The sequence below is a fragment of the Oryzias latipes genome, chromosome 18 (genome assembly GCF_053564925.1).
Source record: "Oryzias latipes strain Hd-rR chromosome 18, Olatipes_Hd-rR_3.1".
NCBI classification, from domain to species: Eukaryota; Metazoa; Chordata; class Actinopteri; order Beloniformes; family Adrianichthyidae; genus Oryzias; species Oryzias latipes.
In genome coordinates this window covers 26,842,461-26,859,938 of record NC_136254.1, presented here as the reverse complement: position 1 = coordinate 26,859,938, position 17,478 = coordinate 26,842,461, and the positions used below count along the sequence as shown (strand labels likewise).

At 42.8% G+C, this 17,478-nt stretch overlaps 1 protein-coding gene across 1 annotated transcript in view; it reads right to left on the bottom strand.

Annotated features, from left to right (window-relative positions):
* LOC101164844 (phospholipid-transporting ATPase ABCA1) overlaps nt 1–7,138 on the bottom strand; it is a 238,054-nt gene extending 230,916 nt beyond the window's left edge. The window contains exon 1 of the mRNA XM_078936178.1: nt 7,030–7,138. The gene's annotated coding sequence lies outside the window, so the exon portion shown is untranslated. The remainder of the gene's footprint in view (nt 1–7,029) is intronic.
* Nucleotides 7,139–17,478: the final 10,340 nt, after the last annotated feature.

Below are 17,478 nucleotides of genomic sequence, written 5' to 3'. Positions count from 1 at the left end.
ACACCTTAGATGTTTATAGATAACATTTATTTATTTTAAAAAGCACAAAAGCATCGGTAATCATGTCTCCATGTCTGCGTTCAGTCACATCCCGGTACGGTCTCCGTCCTGCCGCCAAAATTGCGCGGCTACTTCCGTGTCTCTGTGACCCACATTCAATCAAAAGGGGAAAAATAAAAACAAAAATGATTGGTTATTGTCTCGATGAAAATAAGAAAAGTATCATAATATTTAAGATGCCCAAGCATGCTGCTTCCCCATACCGCAGCGATTCTCCCGACATAGCTCGCTATGAGCTATGTGCTACGAGCTCCGGCCCGCCGCGGAGATCTTTTGCTTGTCATTCCAGCATTCAGGCAGCTGGCTTCTAAATCTTACACAATTGTGCACAATTTTTTAGAGACCCATAAACAAATTTGTGGCTCTCCATGACCATGTCTAACAGACTAACAGACATAAACGGCGCAAATTTCACATTAAAATGACATGATTGACGCACAAATCACTAATGAATTGCATATAAGCAAAACAATAGTCACACACCGTTCCTGTTCTACGTTAATTTAACCCTTGTGCTATCTCAGATGACCCACCCTTACATTGACATGTTCTCCCTACCAGGACAAAGGTGGAGAGGATTTCATGTAATCCATGGACACCAGTGAAGATCACAAATCATTGAAGAAAAAAGGTTCAGAGCACTGTCTAGTGGGTCTAGATCAGTGTTTTTCAACCAGTGTGCCGCGGCACACTAGTGTGCCGTGGGAGATGGTCAAGTGCGCCGTGGAGAAATTGCCCTCATTAACTGATCTAAAAACATTTTTCCATCTCCAGGATTTCAGCTCTTTGTTCATCCAAACAGGCCCTGATAAAACACTGAGGAGTTAGGAATATAAAAGATCTTAAAATTACTTTTTCTTTGTGTTTATTTTATTCTATTAAAGACATTTTGATAAAAATCACGGTACCGCGATTTAGCTGCAGCTATAACTGTGTAAAGAAAAGTCCCGCCCCTTTTACTGTCTCCGCCAATCATTCTTGAAGACTTAATCACATGTCATCAGTCTGACCAATCAGAAGTGGTTAAAGTCTTCACTTCCTTGTTCTTAATTCTGCTGATAAAGTCGCTCAGTTCTAACAAAAATACCAGCTAAAGCTCGTCTTTAGCTGGTGGTTCATCTCTTAGAAAAAAACAGCCGCAACTTCCTGCTTTTTCTGCCACAATTATCACAAAAATCCATGTGAGATTGCGCGCGGGGGGGGGGGGGGGGGGGGGGGGGGGCTGTCGATCAATACAGACCATGAATTTCTGCTTTTTTTTTTTTTGGTTGCTGGTGTGCCGCGGGATTTTTGTCAGGGTTAAAGTGTGCCGTGGCTCAAAAAAGGTTGAAAAACACTGGTCTAGATGACCCAACTCCAAATGTTAAAGTGCCTAGGATAGCACAATGGTTAGGTGTTCTTAGCGTGGTTTATTCGTACTTCTTCAGTAGTTTTAACGTTGTGCATTCGTGATACATTTGTGAAAATTTCAAGTAAAAACCAGAACTTCTCACTTTTTCTACATATATTCAAGTATGACCAAGTAGTGGCTGTGTGACACGCCCTTAAGCTTTTAAGGCAGGGGTGTCAAACTCATTTTCACCGAGGGCCACATCAGAATAGGGGCTGCCCTCAAAGGGTCAGACATAACTTATACATGTAACTAAATGTAATGAAAAATAAATGTAACTACTCCTTAATAACTCATTATTTATTTATTAGAACTTTTTAAAGTGACAATAACAGTTGCATAGAAAACATATGTTTGCTTGTTACTTTAGCATAAATCCTTTTAAATTTAGTCCACTTATTAAAACCCACAAAACTCCATTAATGAAGGATCAAGCTGTCCAAGTGAATAAAATAACATAAAACTGAGCTAGAAAGAACATGTATTACACGTGTAACATTTTACAATAAAAGGCTGCACACAGCCTTGCATCCAACTGATGGTCTGATCAATTTGTCTGCATTCACAAATAAGACCTGCAAACATTAAATAATTACAACAGCAGCTACACATAAATAATATGCAATCAACTACAAAAAAAAAATATTTTAAGAAATTAAAAACTTTTATGCCTTCGCGGGCCACATAAAATGACATGCGGGCCAGATTTGGCCCCCGGGCCTTGAGTTTGACACATGTGTTTTAAGGCACAGCGGATTGTTGTAAAGACAGTCCCCAGGGCCTTGTCAATGTCCCTTGAGGTTGTCGTACGAGCCTCAACTGCAAAACACAACCTCTCTCTCCAACTTTCTACAGGCCCGGACGAACCACTGAACCACAGCCATACAGCTCAATGTGACTAAGGCTTAAAGGGGATTGAGTATTCCAAGCCATGGCTCCCAAACTTTGCAATGCTCCGTCTCTATCCTTACGTGCAACCCTTGTGCTATCTTAGATGACCCCACCCTTACATTGACGTGTTCTCCCTACCATGACAAAGGTGGATAAAGGTGGAAAGATTTCATGTAATCCATGGACACCAGTGAAGATCACAAATCATTGAAGAAAAAAGGTTCAGCGCACTGTCTAGTGGGTCTAGATCAGGGGTCGGGAACCTAAGGCTCGCGAGCCATATATGGCTCTTTTGATGGTCACATGTGGCTCGCAGACAAATCTTTAATTCAAATTTTTTTTCTTCATTAGACCAGTCCTTCTCGTGCGCGATGCGATGGCAGAGGCGCGCAGTAGTAGCGGTGCTTAGAGAGACAAATCTGCGCCAGCACTAGTATAAGTTTAAAATTGTCTATTAATTCACAGAGTTTGTACCACCCGGAAACCTGTGAATTGCCGTGCCTAAAACTGCGCGCTCCCGTCTCTGAGAAAGAGCGCGCAGTTGCGGGGACGGGATGTGTGAGGGAGAAAGCAGAGGGGGGGGCTGAGGTGTTGTGGGGACAGGCAGCAGGTGAATCGCGCAGGGATTGTAAATAGGTAAAACCCACTGCCTGTCACTCACTGCAGCGTGTGAGAGTGTGTCTGGCTCCAGGTCCGCATGTGAGCAGTCTGTCTCACATCTACAAAACATTCATACCAACCTAAGATCACGTTTAAAGTCTCAACGCCTGCATGAAGCAGAAACTCACCACGTAAACCAGACTAGACCATCAGCAAAACTACCACGAGAAATACTCATCATTTATTAGAAACAGCATAACAATGTTATTAAAAAGAATACACAGACTTATTGTACTTTAAAAAGGTTGAAATTACATCAAATGCACACATTCACTTGTATTTTAGTTTTAAACATATTGTCGCGGACTGAGTTGGATGGCTGTTGGGCCGCGTTAAAAGTTCTGGAGTTCATTGACCGCATCAAGCAGAGAGCTGATTGGCTCTCAGTTCTGTCGCTCAGCCTGTTGTTAGGTAGTTTGGACCAATGGGGTTCAGCTATGGGCCGAATAAGGGAAATGGGAGGGCTGCAGCGGGAGCAGGGGAATATAAAGTTGGGAGACGCGCTCTCGTCTCGGCGGGAGAGATTCAGGAGTTGCTGAATTAATTGTTCGGCGTTTGTCGCGGTCTGCAGTAACCCGAATAAAGAACCTTAAAAGAGGTTAAGTCTCCGTGCCTCAGTGTGGGAAAGGGACACTACATTATTGTATGGCTCTTTCGAAATTACATTTCAAAATATGTGGCGTTTATGGCTCTCTTGGCCAAAAAGGTTCCCGACCCCTGGTCTAGATGACCCAACTCCCAATGGTAAAGTGCCTAAGATAGCACAAGGTTTAATCTAAACTGTGTTTTGCTTCTTGTATCATCCTGTCTTCTAGGTATATTGAACCAACAAAGCACTTCATAAATCTTTTCTGGGGAAATATAAATAAATTTTACTTATTTACTTTATTTTAAATGAAGTTGAACTAAGTATTATTTAGGATTTTAAAAGGCAGCAGTTTAAAAAGCCTTCATCACTTTACCTTTGTTGGTATAGTGATGAAAAAAGTTTAAAACAAAAACACTATTTGCCTAGTGACAGAATCAATTAATAAAAAAAATAATTTTAAGCTTATTTTGAAGCATTTGTATAAAACCTATTCTAGTCCTGCTACAAACTCAAAATTCTGTTTCACCACACATAATCAAGATTTTCAGAGACAGTCAAACGTGCACGCAGCGCTGCTGGGATACAAAAATGAATCCTGTATGCACACATTCACTTAGATTCTGTGCTGCGCACATGCTGCCCTGTCCCCAGTACTTGACCCAGAAGTAACAGAAAAAGACAAAAACAGCAGAGCAACTGCAGGGAATACTGTGCATCCCATTTGTAAACAAGCCAGAGGCTAGTGATTCACACACAAAAAAGAAACAAACGTTTTTGTAACTAGTTTGTAAATAAGTTTATATTTTGTGTAAAGTTGGGAAATTGCTCCCTTGTGAAACCAACCTCTAGTGGTCATTTGAGGAACTACAACATTTAGTACTTTCTTGTTGGCTTGAATTTGGGATTGGCAGATTCACCGTCTACCTTCATGAAATCTTTGACATTTTTTTTGGTTTGATCTTAGTTTTTCTGATTGACGTTTACAGATTTCCTGTTTAATGTTTAAGATTTGTGTGGCTAATACATGAGAGCGTCATCCCGAGACCCATGGTTAGTCATCTGGTTTCCTTCATGCCATGACTTTCTGTTTATTGCTGCAACATTGTCCTTCGGTCAAGTTGTGTCTTTGCCTTTTTTTTTTAAACATGTAACTTTAGCAGATCACCAAAATGAACTGTTACACCTGCAAGCCCCATCACCATTTATTATAAAAAAACAAAAAAAAGACAATTTCTCTATTGTGAAACCAACCTCTAGTGGTCGTTTGAGGTACTGAAACATACATTTATTTCTTGAAAGATGCTTTACAAAGAATATTGAATTTAACCCTTGTGCTATCCTAGGCACGTTAACATTGGGAGTGGGGTCATCTAGACCCACTAGACAGTGCTCTGAACCTTTTTTCTTCAATGATTCGTGATCTTCACTGGTGTCCATGGATTACATGAAATCTTTCCACCTTTATCCACCTTTGTCATGGTAGGGAGAACACGTCAAAGTAAGGGTGGGGTCATCTAAGATAGCACAAGGGTTAATCTTAAGATTTCAGGAAATCTTTAGCTCTTTTGATTAGAGATTATAAATTTTTGTTCAATATTTCTCTTAAATTTCCAACTTTTTGTTTTGCAACGAGGCCTTTTTTTAACACCAGGTTTTCGTTACCTTCTTAATCCCTGCTTTCAACTATTCCAAACCTTGTCCTTATTGAATATCTGCTTCCTCGACACATCCTTATCTTTGTTTCTGGTGTTCATCAACCAGTTTATTGTCAGAAATCCCGACTGCAGAGTTGTTGTTTACCCTCAAATAAAGGACCTTTTCCCAGTCTCTCCTGCACTTGTGCCCTCCTCCACCTGCACCGCTCTCCACAAGTAAAGTAGTATTTTCTCCTCAGGGCCTCTTGTCTCCTCTAACCATCTCCTAATTACTTCTAAACCAAAACTTTGTCAAACTCCAGATAAATGTTTGCACTTCTCATTTAATCCTTTATGACCTGAGGCGTAAACGAGTGTTTTCTCACTTTTTTATCTTGTTTTTTTTAAAGGTTTGACAAAACATTTGGTATGGTAAACACTTATGTAGCTCTTTAGTGCCGTCTTAGAAAGCCCTAAGCGCTTTACAGTCACAGTCACCCAAACACATTAACACTTTGACGGCAGCTTCACCGCCAAACACCGTCAACAACTTGGAGCAATGTTGGGATCGGGGTTTCGCCCAAGGATACTATGGGCTAAAAACACGAGAGCACAATAAAAGCAGAAGATGATGGCAGCCGTTTCAGGAAGTTCTACAGAAACTGTAGCGATTTCGCAGAAACGTGTGATCAAAGCAGAAGAGATGCAAATTAGTTGGTTGAAAGGAAAAAAACATTAAGCCAGTGAGGGAAATCCCCACTTTAGATCTATTTTGGCACCAGGGAACAGTTGTGAACAAGAGCACATTTAAAATCAGTGGAAACATGGTTTTCATAGGAATGGGTCTTTGAGTTAAACGGAAATTAGAGAGAGAGAGAGAGAGAGAGAGAGAGAGAGAGAGAGAGAGAGAGAGAGAGAGAGAGAGACACACAAATTGTGAAAGTTCTCCCACTATAAAATTTGTACAAAAGATTTTCGAAAATATGCATACCACTGTGCACGCAACAGTGGCGGACCGTTCTTTACACCCGGGCCTACGTCTTATGTCTGAAGCTCTCAACCCCTCATTTACCATTTTATGATGCAAAAACGAGCTTTGCATTGCATATATAAAAATCCTGTAGCCAAAATGAATGCCTCTAAATAAACTGAATAAACAAAACAGTAAACAAATCTGATTTTCCAACTACAGCCAGTAAAAAAACCTTGAAAATAACCACAGAAATGCACAACCATCACAAAGTACTCTCTTATGCCGTCCAACACAAAGCTACACTGCTCCTAGCATGTGTCTGCTAGCAGCCAGACACACAGAGATAGCACTGACGTCATCGTACCGCCTCCCCTCTAGAAAATGCTAAGTTGAATTGAACTATGCAACACTACTCGCAGGGTGGATGTGAAAATGAAAATGCAATCCCCTCTTTGCATTTTTGTTTTAATTATGACACAGAATAAGCAATTTTTAAGTAGAAAATGAAAAAGCATTTTGAAGTATTGATTTTTGATTTTACTTTTGAGTCAAAAAATGCAGCCTCATTTTGAAAATGAAAAAGCATTTCTGGTTTTGACTTTTATTTTTAATTATGCTACACAATTCCTTCCATAGTTCCCTGCTACAAATATCACAGTATCGTCTGCAAACATCATAGTCTGTAGTGATTCCCACTGATGTCATCAGTCAGCTTTACAAACATGTGAATCCTACAGTTATAGTTAAAGTGTGTTGTTTGAATTCTAATTTTACTTTTTTCTGCTGTTTACAAACTGCAACCCCGGAAAAAAAATTATTATGATTGACTTACTTTTACTCATAAATGAAATCCGTGTGCCACTCCTTCTGAAGGAACGCATGGATAACTTGTTTGTAGAAGTTTTGCTTTTCTTTCTTCAGTTTTAAATCTCTCTGTCTCCATTCAGATCACTTTCAGGGACTTGTCTAAACTAATTTTCTGAATTTAGACACAAAATCCTCCATTTAATTGATGATGCTAAACAACATTAAAGAAGAACTGGAGGCCTGCTCTTCATTTGCTACCACTCTTTCTATTGTTCTTTAGCCGCAGTGTCACATTCTCTGGGATCACCAGCGCCCTCTGCCTTGGGGAAGGTGTACTGCAGGCCCCACCTAGTGTATTTCTTACGCACATTTTTTTTTAAAGTAATTAAAAATAAAACATCCTTTTTGACGGTAGAAAGACTGAAATAGTAAAGCGCATGCGTCAGCTGCAGCTTCATTTGTGTGTTTGAACAGGAAATTTGTAAATTTACTACCTGTACTTTTATTTTTTTAACTAAAGAAACATTGAAAACCCACACAGTGAAAAGTAGTCATAAATTAAGACGTGTCTAAAAATGAATATTAGTTTTTTTTTTTTTTTTTAGTTAACGTACAGCCAATCAAATAGAGTGACGTCATCTTTAGTCGAAGGCCTCCGAACACTTATTGCAGGTTTGGTACCTGCAGGGGTCACTCAGTCCATATGCAGTTGATGGAGTTAAGGCAGAAAGTGAAGGCAGATGTAGAAACTAAAACACTCAAACACACATGAAAGCAGATGTTGCTCCATTCCCCATCAACACGCATGATTCAGCTGCTGAAGTCTCCACTGGACATTTGAGCTTATTTAGGGGAGCAGAATTGGAGTTCTTCACCAGATTATAGGCATGAAAAAAGGTCAGAAACAGCAACATCCTGCCTTCCACTCCACATCCTGTCTGTCACACACTCAGATCTTTGAATCTTTTTCCAGTTCTGACCAATTTTTGAAAGAAACATGTCGTGAGAAGCTAATCCTGTCCAAACACTGCAGACAAAGACAACAAAAACGGGAAAAAAAGGTGTAAAAGTTGAGCATAAAAGTGCTGGGAAAGCATTTAATTATGTTTTGTTTTAACGCATAAAGCAAGAAACCCTTTTCTTTTTTCTTTTAATTCTAATAGAGAAAATGGCCATCTTGGAATGAAACAGTTTAATTTTTTGCACATATTACTGCTGCAGGCTGTATGAGAGCCCAGCGACTATTACATTGTAAAGTGCCGAAGGAAAGCTTGAGTGAGGAGGGTTAATGAACCAACCTTTTCCATCATCCCGGTGGGCGTTTTTTTCCTCTCTCTCTTTTTTTTTTTGCCTTTATGGCCTGAAAAAATTAATTACTTGTGACAAATACACCAGCGATTGGATGAGCTACCATTTCTGCCAGACGGCCTGTGAAGAAAAACATTTTTACACTGCGGTTATATTGGACTTGCCTAATCAGCGCCGGGCGCACAAATGTGTGTCAGCACGCACAAAGGAGACATTAGCAAAGCCACTTCTCCTGAGCGCCTGACAATTACATGACGGCACATAAAAAACAAGTTCTCAAGCGCTGACACTAAAGTCATGCTGTTTCCACTGTAAACTATCGCACACAATCAATTTGGTGGGGGAGGGGGGAGATGTAAAAAAGGGTCAACGTTCTTCCAGAATTTTGGCGTTCAAAACGAGTTTTTATATTTAGGAACTGTCGAAACATTTATCCTGTTTGGGCACAATATGCAGTAACTTTTATATAAGAAATATACAAACAATGAGGCGTTTGAGAGCTCGGACATTTTCATCTTGCCTGTGAGAAACATCATCCAAAAAATTAAAATAAAACGTCTGCATTCACATTGTATGGTTTCTTTTTTTCCTCAATATTTGATCTGTATGCTACTGCTGCCAAGAAGTATTTGAACACCTGAGAAAGTCAATGTTAATAGCCTTTGTTTTTGATTCCACAGGTCAAACGTTTCCTGTAGGTTTTTTACACTATGAATGCCCGGTGTGGACGTCGCATAATACTTCAACCTTCTGGGCGGCTGTTGATCACTACTAATGCTAACTTTAGTAACAGTTCTGTGGATAATTGGATTGAGCCACCCACCTCTAGTGGTCACTTCTATTAGCATGGTCGGGCAAATGTGAGGCATTTCGACGATGCAGGCCTTGTTTTAAAAACTCCAGGCTTACGGAAACTGGAAAAGATACAAGTTCCATGACTTTTTTTTTTTTTTTTTTTTTTTTTTTTTTTTTTTAACTTGTCCTGTCCAACAGCTAGGCAAACAGATGAGAGCTGAGGGCCTCTTGTGTTGGACATATTTTATTTTAACAAGAGGGGTTATTCATCTTCAGACAAACCAAAGGTATGTCTGAATAAACCCCTTTTGTAATTGAGGCCAAACTTTATTAATTTCAATCATGTTTGAAAATCTTTGGTGTTGGACCGGACGGAAAAGGAAAGAGGGGAAGAAGAGAGAGGGACGTTAGAGAGAGGGGGGGGGGGTAGGAGGGTGATAATAGGAGGGGAAGGGGGGTAAGACCATGAAGCAGCATAGAGCAGACAGGTTTACTGGTTGTTTATCGTTACGGTACGGTTCAAATGTAGTACAAAAAGGGCGGGGCCTGTTCACACACACTCAAATATTATCAACACACCTGCTAGCCGCAAAAATGTCCACATGTCAACATGCACACAAAACAGATAGTGTTCACGAACGCATACCTATGCCTTTAAACCAACTAGTGTGAAATCTTTCATTCATTCAATCATGCAAACTATTAGTGCAAAGGTGAGCTAACACCTGTGCTCAGGTGAGTGTTTATGTTCTTCTAAAATGGATGGTGGAATGTGAAAAGAAGGAGGAGGAGCGCCCAGCCATCCCCACACCCAAACCCCCGCCGCAGCAGCAGCGGCAGCCGGAATTCCCCCAACGCCACACGGGAACAGGCAGGGAACAACCGCCCCCCGGGCGACCAAGACCGCCACCCAGGCCTGGGCCAGCAGGACCGCCGCGAGGCCCCCAGAGCCAGAGAGCAGGGAGGCGCAGAGGGAAAGAGAGCGCCGCCCCAGCCCAGCCAGGAAAGCAGCCCCCCGCCGCGCCGGAAGAGCCCAACACAGGGCCCCACCGGAGAGGGACGCCCACAGCCCCAGACGAGCACCCCACCACCACCCAGGAGTTCCGGGCATCCCCCCGCCCCGACCCCAGGTACGAGCCAGGACCCCCCAAGGGAGACCCGCTCCGCACTCCAGGCAGCCACCCACCCGGCCCACGGTTGGTCCAGGTAGGAGCAAGGCAGGGGCCCGCCGCCCCCGCCCAGGAGGGGGGAACCCCGGGGAAAAAAGGGCGGCCCACAAGGGATGTTATAAATATGGCCCGACCAGGCTCGGCCATGTTGGAAGTTTGGCGGGGCCCAGCGCCCAGGGGCAAGGACCAGGACCCACCCCCCAGGGACACGAACACCCCCGGCTCAGGTGTAATATGAACCCCCCCACCGTGCGGAGAGAGCACCGCCGGGCCCAGGGAGCCGGCACCCAAGGGACACGGCCGCCATCGCCAAGGGGCCCGCCCCCCCCACCAGGGAAGGGGTAGGGGACAGATGGACCCAGGTCCCACCTTCCTTGTAAAATGTGTGTGCGTGTATGGGTGTTTGAGAGGGTGTTTGTGTGCATGTGTGTGTGTTTACGTTTGAATGTATATATTGAAGGGGGAGGGGTGTGTGTACTAAGGGGGGTGCAGTTAAAATTGGCGAGTAGGGCACTAAGGGGACATCTCCTGATTACTCACAGTGATGTCCCCTCACCCTCCACACCAAGGGGCCCTAAATGTCTAAGGTGCGGTTAAAATTGGCGGGTAGGGTGCCAGGAGGACATCTGCTGCTTGCTTGCAGTGATGTCCAAGCACCCCCCCTACCAAGGACCCTACATGTCTAAGGTGCAAATAAAACCGAAAGAGGGGGGACCCACTCCATACGGCAACCACAGGAGGGGGGCCACTCCCAAGTAGCCCCCCCCCAAGGCGCATCGCAGGCTAGACCCCCCACCCCCTCACCCTAATATGAGGTTATATAAGGAAGGGGGTAAGTTGGGGACAGCTGGTAGACTGTCCCCCGGTGGTCAAACAGCCGTCCCCCAGCCCACCCCCCAGCAAAGGGGCCAGGGCCACCCAGCCCAGGGGCCCACCCCCGGAGGCGCCGACACCCCAGGCCCGGCACCACCCACCCCACACAGAGAGAGAGGAGCCAGAAAGCGTCGCCCCCCCCCGGAGCAAGCCCAGGCCCCCACCCCCAGACGCCGGCCCTAGAAGAGCTCTGGTCAGGCCTCGACGGGACCGAGGAGGCCAACCGGCCGAGGCAACCACTGATTGCCTCAGCGGAGACCCCGACCCGCTAGCCCCCCCGACCCGTACTAATAATGGGCCCCCCCTCCCCCCCAGAACGCCCCCCCACAGGACAGGGCCGACAAGCCCCCCACCCCACCCCACCCCAGACCCCGCAGCCGAAGCGGGTGACACCCAGAGCGACCGGGGGCCCCGAGAGGGTTGTCCCGTCCCGTCCCAGAGCCAGGGAAGGGCCGATCCCAGCCCCAGGTGCAGACGGGCAGCCCATCCGGCGCCGCTGGGCCCCCCCCACCCGAGCAGGGCCTCCCGCCAACCCCCCCCAGCACAGGCAAAGGGACCACCCCCCCAAGCCAAGCCAGACCACCACCCCACCCCCCCACCACGCACCCCCACACCCAAGCCCAGAGGACCACGCAGCGCCCCAGCCCGCCCCACCCAGGCACCGGACCCGACCCCCCGACCAACGGAGCCCCCCACCGCCCCCGCCAGGCACTGGAAGCCCCGACCCCCACCCCAAACCACGGCAGAAGGGCAAGGAGCAGCGACGACCAAGCCCTCCACCCCCTAAGTCATGGAGTCAACCACAGGAGACCAGAGAGACTGAATTCTTTCAAAGTTACTTGAGTTTTGGGCTGACATTTTTTCCAAGCTGATATGATCAAACAGCAGATTTCTGTGTTGACTTATGTTTATATTTTTCTTGTTTTTCCAATTTATTAAAATAGTTTTTTTGGCAATACAAAGAGTTATGAAAATGATAGATGCTAATCCTTCTTCTATATCGATGGCACTCATGTCACCAAGCACACAAAGTGACGGTGAGGCAGTGATTGAAACCTTAAGCCAGACTGATAAATCGGCACATACCTGCTGCCAGAGAGCCTGGACAGGAGTGCAGAACCACAGTGCGTGCATGTAGCTGTCGGGTAGATTATTATCACAGTGCTCGCAAATGTCTGAGTTACTGAGACCCATCTTGAACATCCTCTGTCCAGTGTAGTAAATTCTGTGAAGAGTTTTGAGATGGATTAGCTGCAGATTTGGACTTTTTGTCAGTTTAAAGGTGTTTAGACAAACAAAACTCCAGGCTTACGGAAACTGGAAAAGATACAAGTTCCATGACTTTCAACAGATGCAAAAGTTGAATTGTTTGTCTTTTAACTAATTAACTCCTAAGCTCTGATTGACCAATCACAAGTGGTAAAATCGCAGCCACTTTTGGGTTGACTTGCTTTTAATTTTTTTCGGTAATTAAATATGTTAGGAGAACAATATTATTTGCGAACAAGGTCGTGATTTTCTAGAACGTCTGTTGCAGCAGAATAATATTGTGCACATCCACCACTGGTCAGATGAATATTTTCATAAACAGATAAACAGGAACATTGCAGTTTTACCAACAGATATTAACTTTATTACAACATCCTTTTTATCTGAAACACGTGTATTTAGGTATTAACCCTTCATGCCATAATTACCAATATACCATTAAATCCACTACACTAACTTAAGCATTTTTTATGATAAATGGAAATAAGTGTCAAAAGAACACACAAACAAGATTTATTAGCTCAGCCTACAGTCCACAAAGCTTGACTCAGTGCAGTGCTTAAGTAGACTTTGGTTGATTGAGTGAAAGAGAGTCAGGTGTGCGGTATCCAGGAAGTGTGCGCTGGGCTTGCTGGGAGATGTAGTGAGGCTAGAACTCTGGGGACGGCTCCCGCCGGTGACCAGAAGGGGAGACAGAGCTCAGACCGCTTACAATAAGGCATGAGGGATAAAATATAGTCAGTGTTTCATTCGGTTCAATAATCAACACTTCACCAAAAAACACTTGAACAATCAATTTCTGGAAAAAATAAGTGTTGATGAGAATTTTCGTCAATCTGAATGTTTTACAACCTTTAATTTAAACTGTTTCTTTATAGCATCCGCCCCGATGGGGATCATACCGTTATACACTCAAGAAGAATAATAAACAAATAAACTTAAAGTTGATTTTTGCTTCACTGCCGCTTAAATACAACCAAAACTGATGTTATAAAGTAGGATCAGTGATCACCAGTACAAAATGTACGATGACGTTTCTCTGCTAGGTGACCCCTTGGGATGCGCTCCTAATTGACAATATTAGAGTGAAAAAATAAAACAGGTAATGGCATAGATTGCTTTTTTAGTGAATAATTATATAAGTGAATACACAGCTGCTCTCAGTGATGAGATGGGACCAGAAGGTTGTTTTTTATTTCCTTTAGGTACAACATTTATATGACACCCTCATGTTCTTTTGAGCTGAAAGTTACACATTACTTACAGTACAGAAATGGTTTGATAAAACCTGTTGATGGGAGTAGATTTATTCCAGAACTTGTTTTGAGCTATAAAAATATAGACTTAAAAATGTGTCAATATATGTCACACAGCCACCACGCACATTTTGCGCATTTTCCACGTATGAAATTTCGTTTTTTCGTGATACATGCGTGACATTCATAAGTGTTTCTTGCGTTCTTCAATCACCGATGTTCACGGATGTCTGTTGAGAGTTTCAGCGACGGGTTTTTACGTGAAGCTGTTCAAAATTTTAGGTCAGTTGAGAATTCTGCGGTTTATGTTAATGTCACGTAGTTTACACAAAATTATTACGTACACCTGACGCAAATGTGTTTGATTTTTGCGAGATGCATACGCACATTTGTGGCTTTCCAGGAAAAGGCTCACTTTTGACGCATGTACCAACCGATGTAAACTTTTTATATTGCATACAATGCGTACATGTCACATTCAAATTACGTAATTGACGCACGAATCACTAATGAATTGCACATAAACAACGCAATAACACACGATTCATGTTCTACGTTTGTTTACAAGTTCTTTGCGTGTTTTCTTTATACTTCTTCCGTGATTATATTGTTACACATCGGAGAAAATTTCACGCACATACCACAACTTCTCACTTTTTCCTAGTATATTCTTATGTGACCAATTTTCATTTGTTCAATATGCGACAATCGTACCTATTAGCTTTGCGACACGGCCTTTGAAAACCATATGCCGTAAACAACAAAGTAGAACTGCAGCTGTATTTTCTCTGGTGGTCCTTATATAGCTTGGAAAACCGCCCATACCATAAAAAAAAATTTTTTCTATGCAGTGGGTCATCTTTTGCAGTAAATTGTTCCCGAAGACAAGGCTATTTGGTTTAGTCATGTATGATCTAGTAGAAACGGTGTGTTGCCAAAGGCCTGGATACTTGTCATGGTTAGACTCTCCTGCAAAAAGAGAAAATCACTGCTGTCCACGATATTACAGGGTGATGTCCCGGTTTTGAACGGTGATGCATCTTAGTGTTTTTGAGATCATTATTACATGTTAGGTGGTAGAAGGGTTTTGACTGCAGGTTATACCTCAGAAGAAAATAGAAGGTCATAGCAGTCACTGCAGGAACACAAGAAAAAGCCTTAAAAGGCTCATCAAGGTGTCCGGCAGAGTGATCTACACTGATACACATGGAAAACAAGAAAAAGATGGTCGTTTTTCTGAGCTATTTCTGTTTGTTTACTTGACTTCACTGGGGAAAAAAAGGTAAAAAAGGTGTATTAAGATGTTATTTGAGATTAAATGACCTAAAAGCCGTGTCACACAGCCATTACGTAGATTTTGCCCATTTTGCACGAATTAAAATTGGTCATACATGAAGATACAAGGAAAACACAAAGAAAAGTTGAGGTCTTGATGTGAAATTTTCAAGGATGTATCACAAATAAAGCATTAAATTTTAAAACCATTAAAACCACAGAAATAACCCACACAAAGAACACGTAAATAAATGTAGAATAGAAACCGTATTGTTTATGTTCAATTCATTAGTGGTTTGTGCATCAATTACAGAATTTGAGTCAGTTTCTTCCTTATCAACGAAGATCATGTATGAGCAGTATATATGTGTGTACAAACAGTACATATATGTGTATATATATATATATATATATGTGTGTGTGTATTTTTTGAAAAACAATAGTGTATTGAATTTTAGGAAACTAAAATGTGAACGTATTTTAAAACAATAATATATATATATATTTTTTTTAATTATTTTTTATTATTTTAATCAATTCTTTTTTACATGTTTATTTGTACACATATTTCATTTACACGTGATTATATTGCAGGAAATTCAAGGAATCTGGAAAACCTCTAAGTCACACTTGTTAAATTAAGGACAATTTGACTACAATTCAGCGCTTAACAACTGGTATAAAAAAAGTTTAGTTTTTTTTTTTAAACAAATTTGAAGCTTTACAACACAAAGCACTGCAAAAACAACACAAAATAGAAAGTTAAAATGTGTAAAACCAAAAAAAATACAAAAAAACATTTTTTACAGTATAGGCTGACATTTAGAAAACCATGTGTCTCCTCTTTGAGGAGCCTATCTGGTTTCCTCAGTCAGTATTGATCGTCTCTGTTCTAGAGAAGATTTTCTCAGATTTCTGGACATGTTGGTGATGGAGTCAGTTCTAGATGGAATTATTTTCCTGTAGACTCTACACTCTTCCTTTGTGTTATCAAAAGAAGTGAAATGGTTCCACATTTTGCCTTGTTTCCAGTGTGTAGTGTCATTTTCTGTACTTTTTTGTATTGATGTAGTTTGTTGTAATTGTTACACCACTCTCTTTTTGCCACCCTCATACTCGGACCATGTGCGGCTGTACAGGTAACAACACCCCAGCCCCTCCCCCGTTCACTCCTCCCCCGACCTCAGGGTAAACACCAATGTATTGACCAATAAGGTGCAGCTTGAAGAGAAAGAAGAGTTGTGAAAGGAGGTTTATTTCTTAAAATAAAAGATCACGGCTTCCATAAAGGAGCCGACTCTTGTCTTTTACTCCAAACAGCGGCTCAAAGAGAGCCGTTTCATTCGCCACGACATAACTGTTATTTAGGGAAGTGTCAGAATCAGCGCATACCGAGAGCAAGCCGGGGAACCATGTTTTGTAGTGATGATAAGACACAAGAAACTACAGAGACGCTAAAATGATGAGATAAAGTGCTGCTTGGTTCACATTTTAGCGGCATCAGCGTGCAGTTCTTTTTGAATAAGTGTTTAAGCAGCAAAGAGCCACCATACAGCTGATCTTCCAGCAGGTATGGCGTACCAGAGCTTTACAAGCTACTGGAACAAGATGGAAATGGACTAGATGTGGGAACAAGATGCTGTTGGAATGCTACTACCCAAGTAATCCTACTCAGAGATGTCACATGCAGAGAATGTGGAATGAATGGATGCCTCCAACTCCACAACCAAGATGGCTTGACATCCACAAACGGCAACTGCTATCACAACTTCTGTGCTGTCACAAATGCAACACCACAGAAGAGCCAGAACAGCAGGTCAGAGAGGAGGCTATACCACACTCCCACCCTGAGCTTGGGTACACAGCCCCAACAACCACAGATACGCACGCATGGGAGAAAACAGTACCCACCATGGAAGCAACAGTTAGAGGCCAAAATCAAGGCAACTCGGAGAGATGTGAGTAAGCTGACAGAGGCTCAAAGAGGTACAATGAGAAAGCAAGTACCTAAGAGATACAGCCAGATGCCCATACCTGAAGCACTGGAAACTGCCAAACAAAGGCTCCTGGCCTTGAGCAGCCGCCTAAGGAGGTACACAAGAGACAATGAAGCCAGACGGATAAACAGGCTGTTCGCAACTCAACCTGCAAAAGTGTTAGCTCAGCGGCAGGGTCAAAACACCAGATCAGACTCACCAAGGCCAGAAACTGAACAAACTATTGGAAAAGTATATGGGAGAAAGAGACGAATGGCTAATGGAAGGGCAAATGAACCTGATCCAGAAGGATCCCTCAAAGGGCGCATTACCGTCAAACTACAGCCAAAACTTAGTAAACACCCGAACTGCATTGTAATCCCGCTCAGTTTTACCTTTCTTTTCCCCTATGTTACCCGCTCCCCCAGCCTTTATTTGGACTGGGAGTGGAACAAGCAAGCACAATAAAAGAAACAGACCAGAAGTAGCATTTTATTGATTGAGGAGTGCCCTTAAAGTAATTGCTTAAAGTCAATCTATCCAGATAAACTGT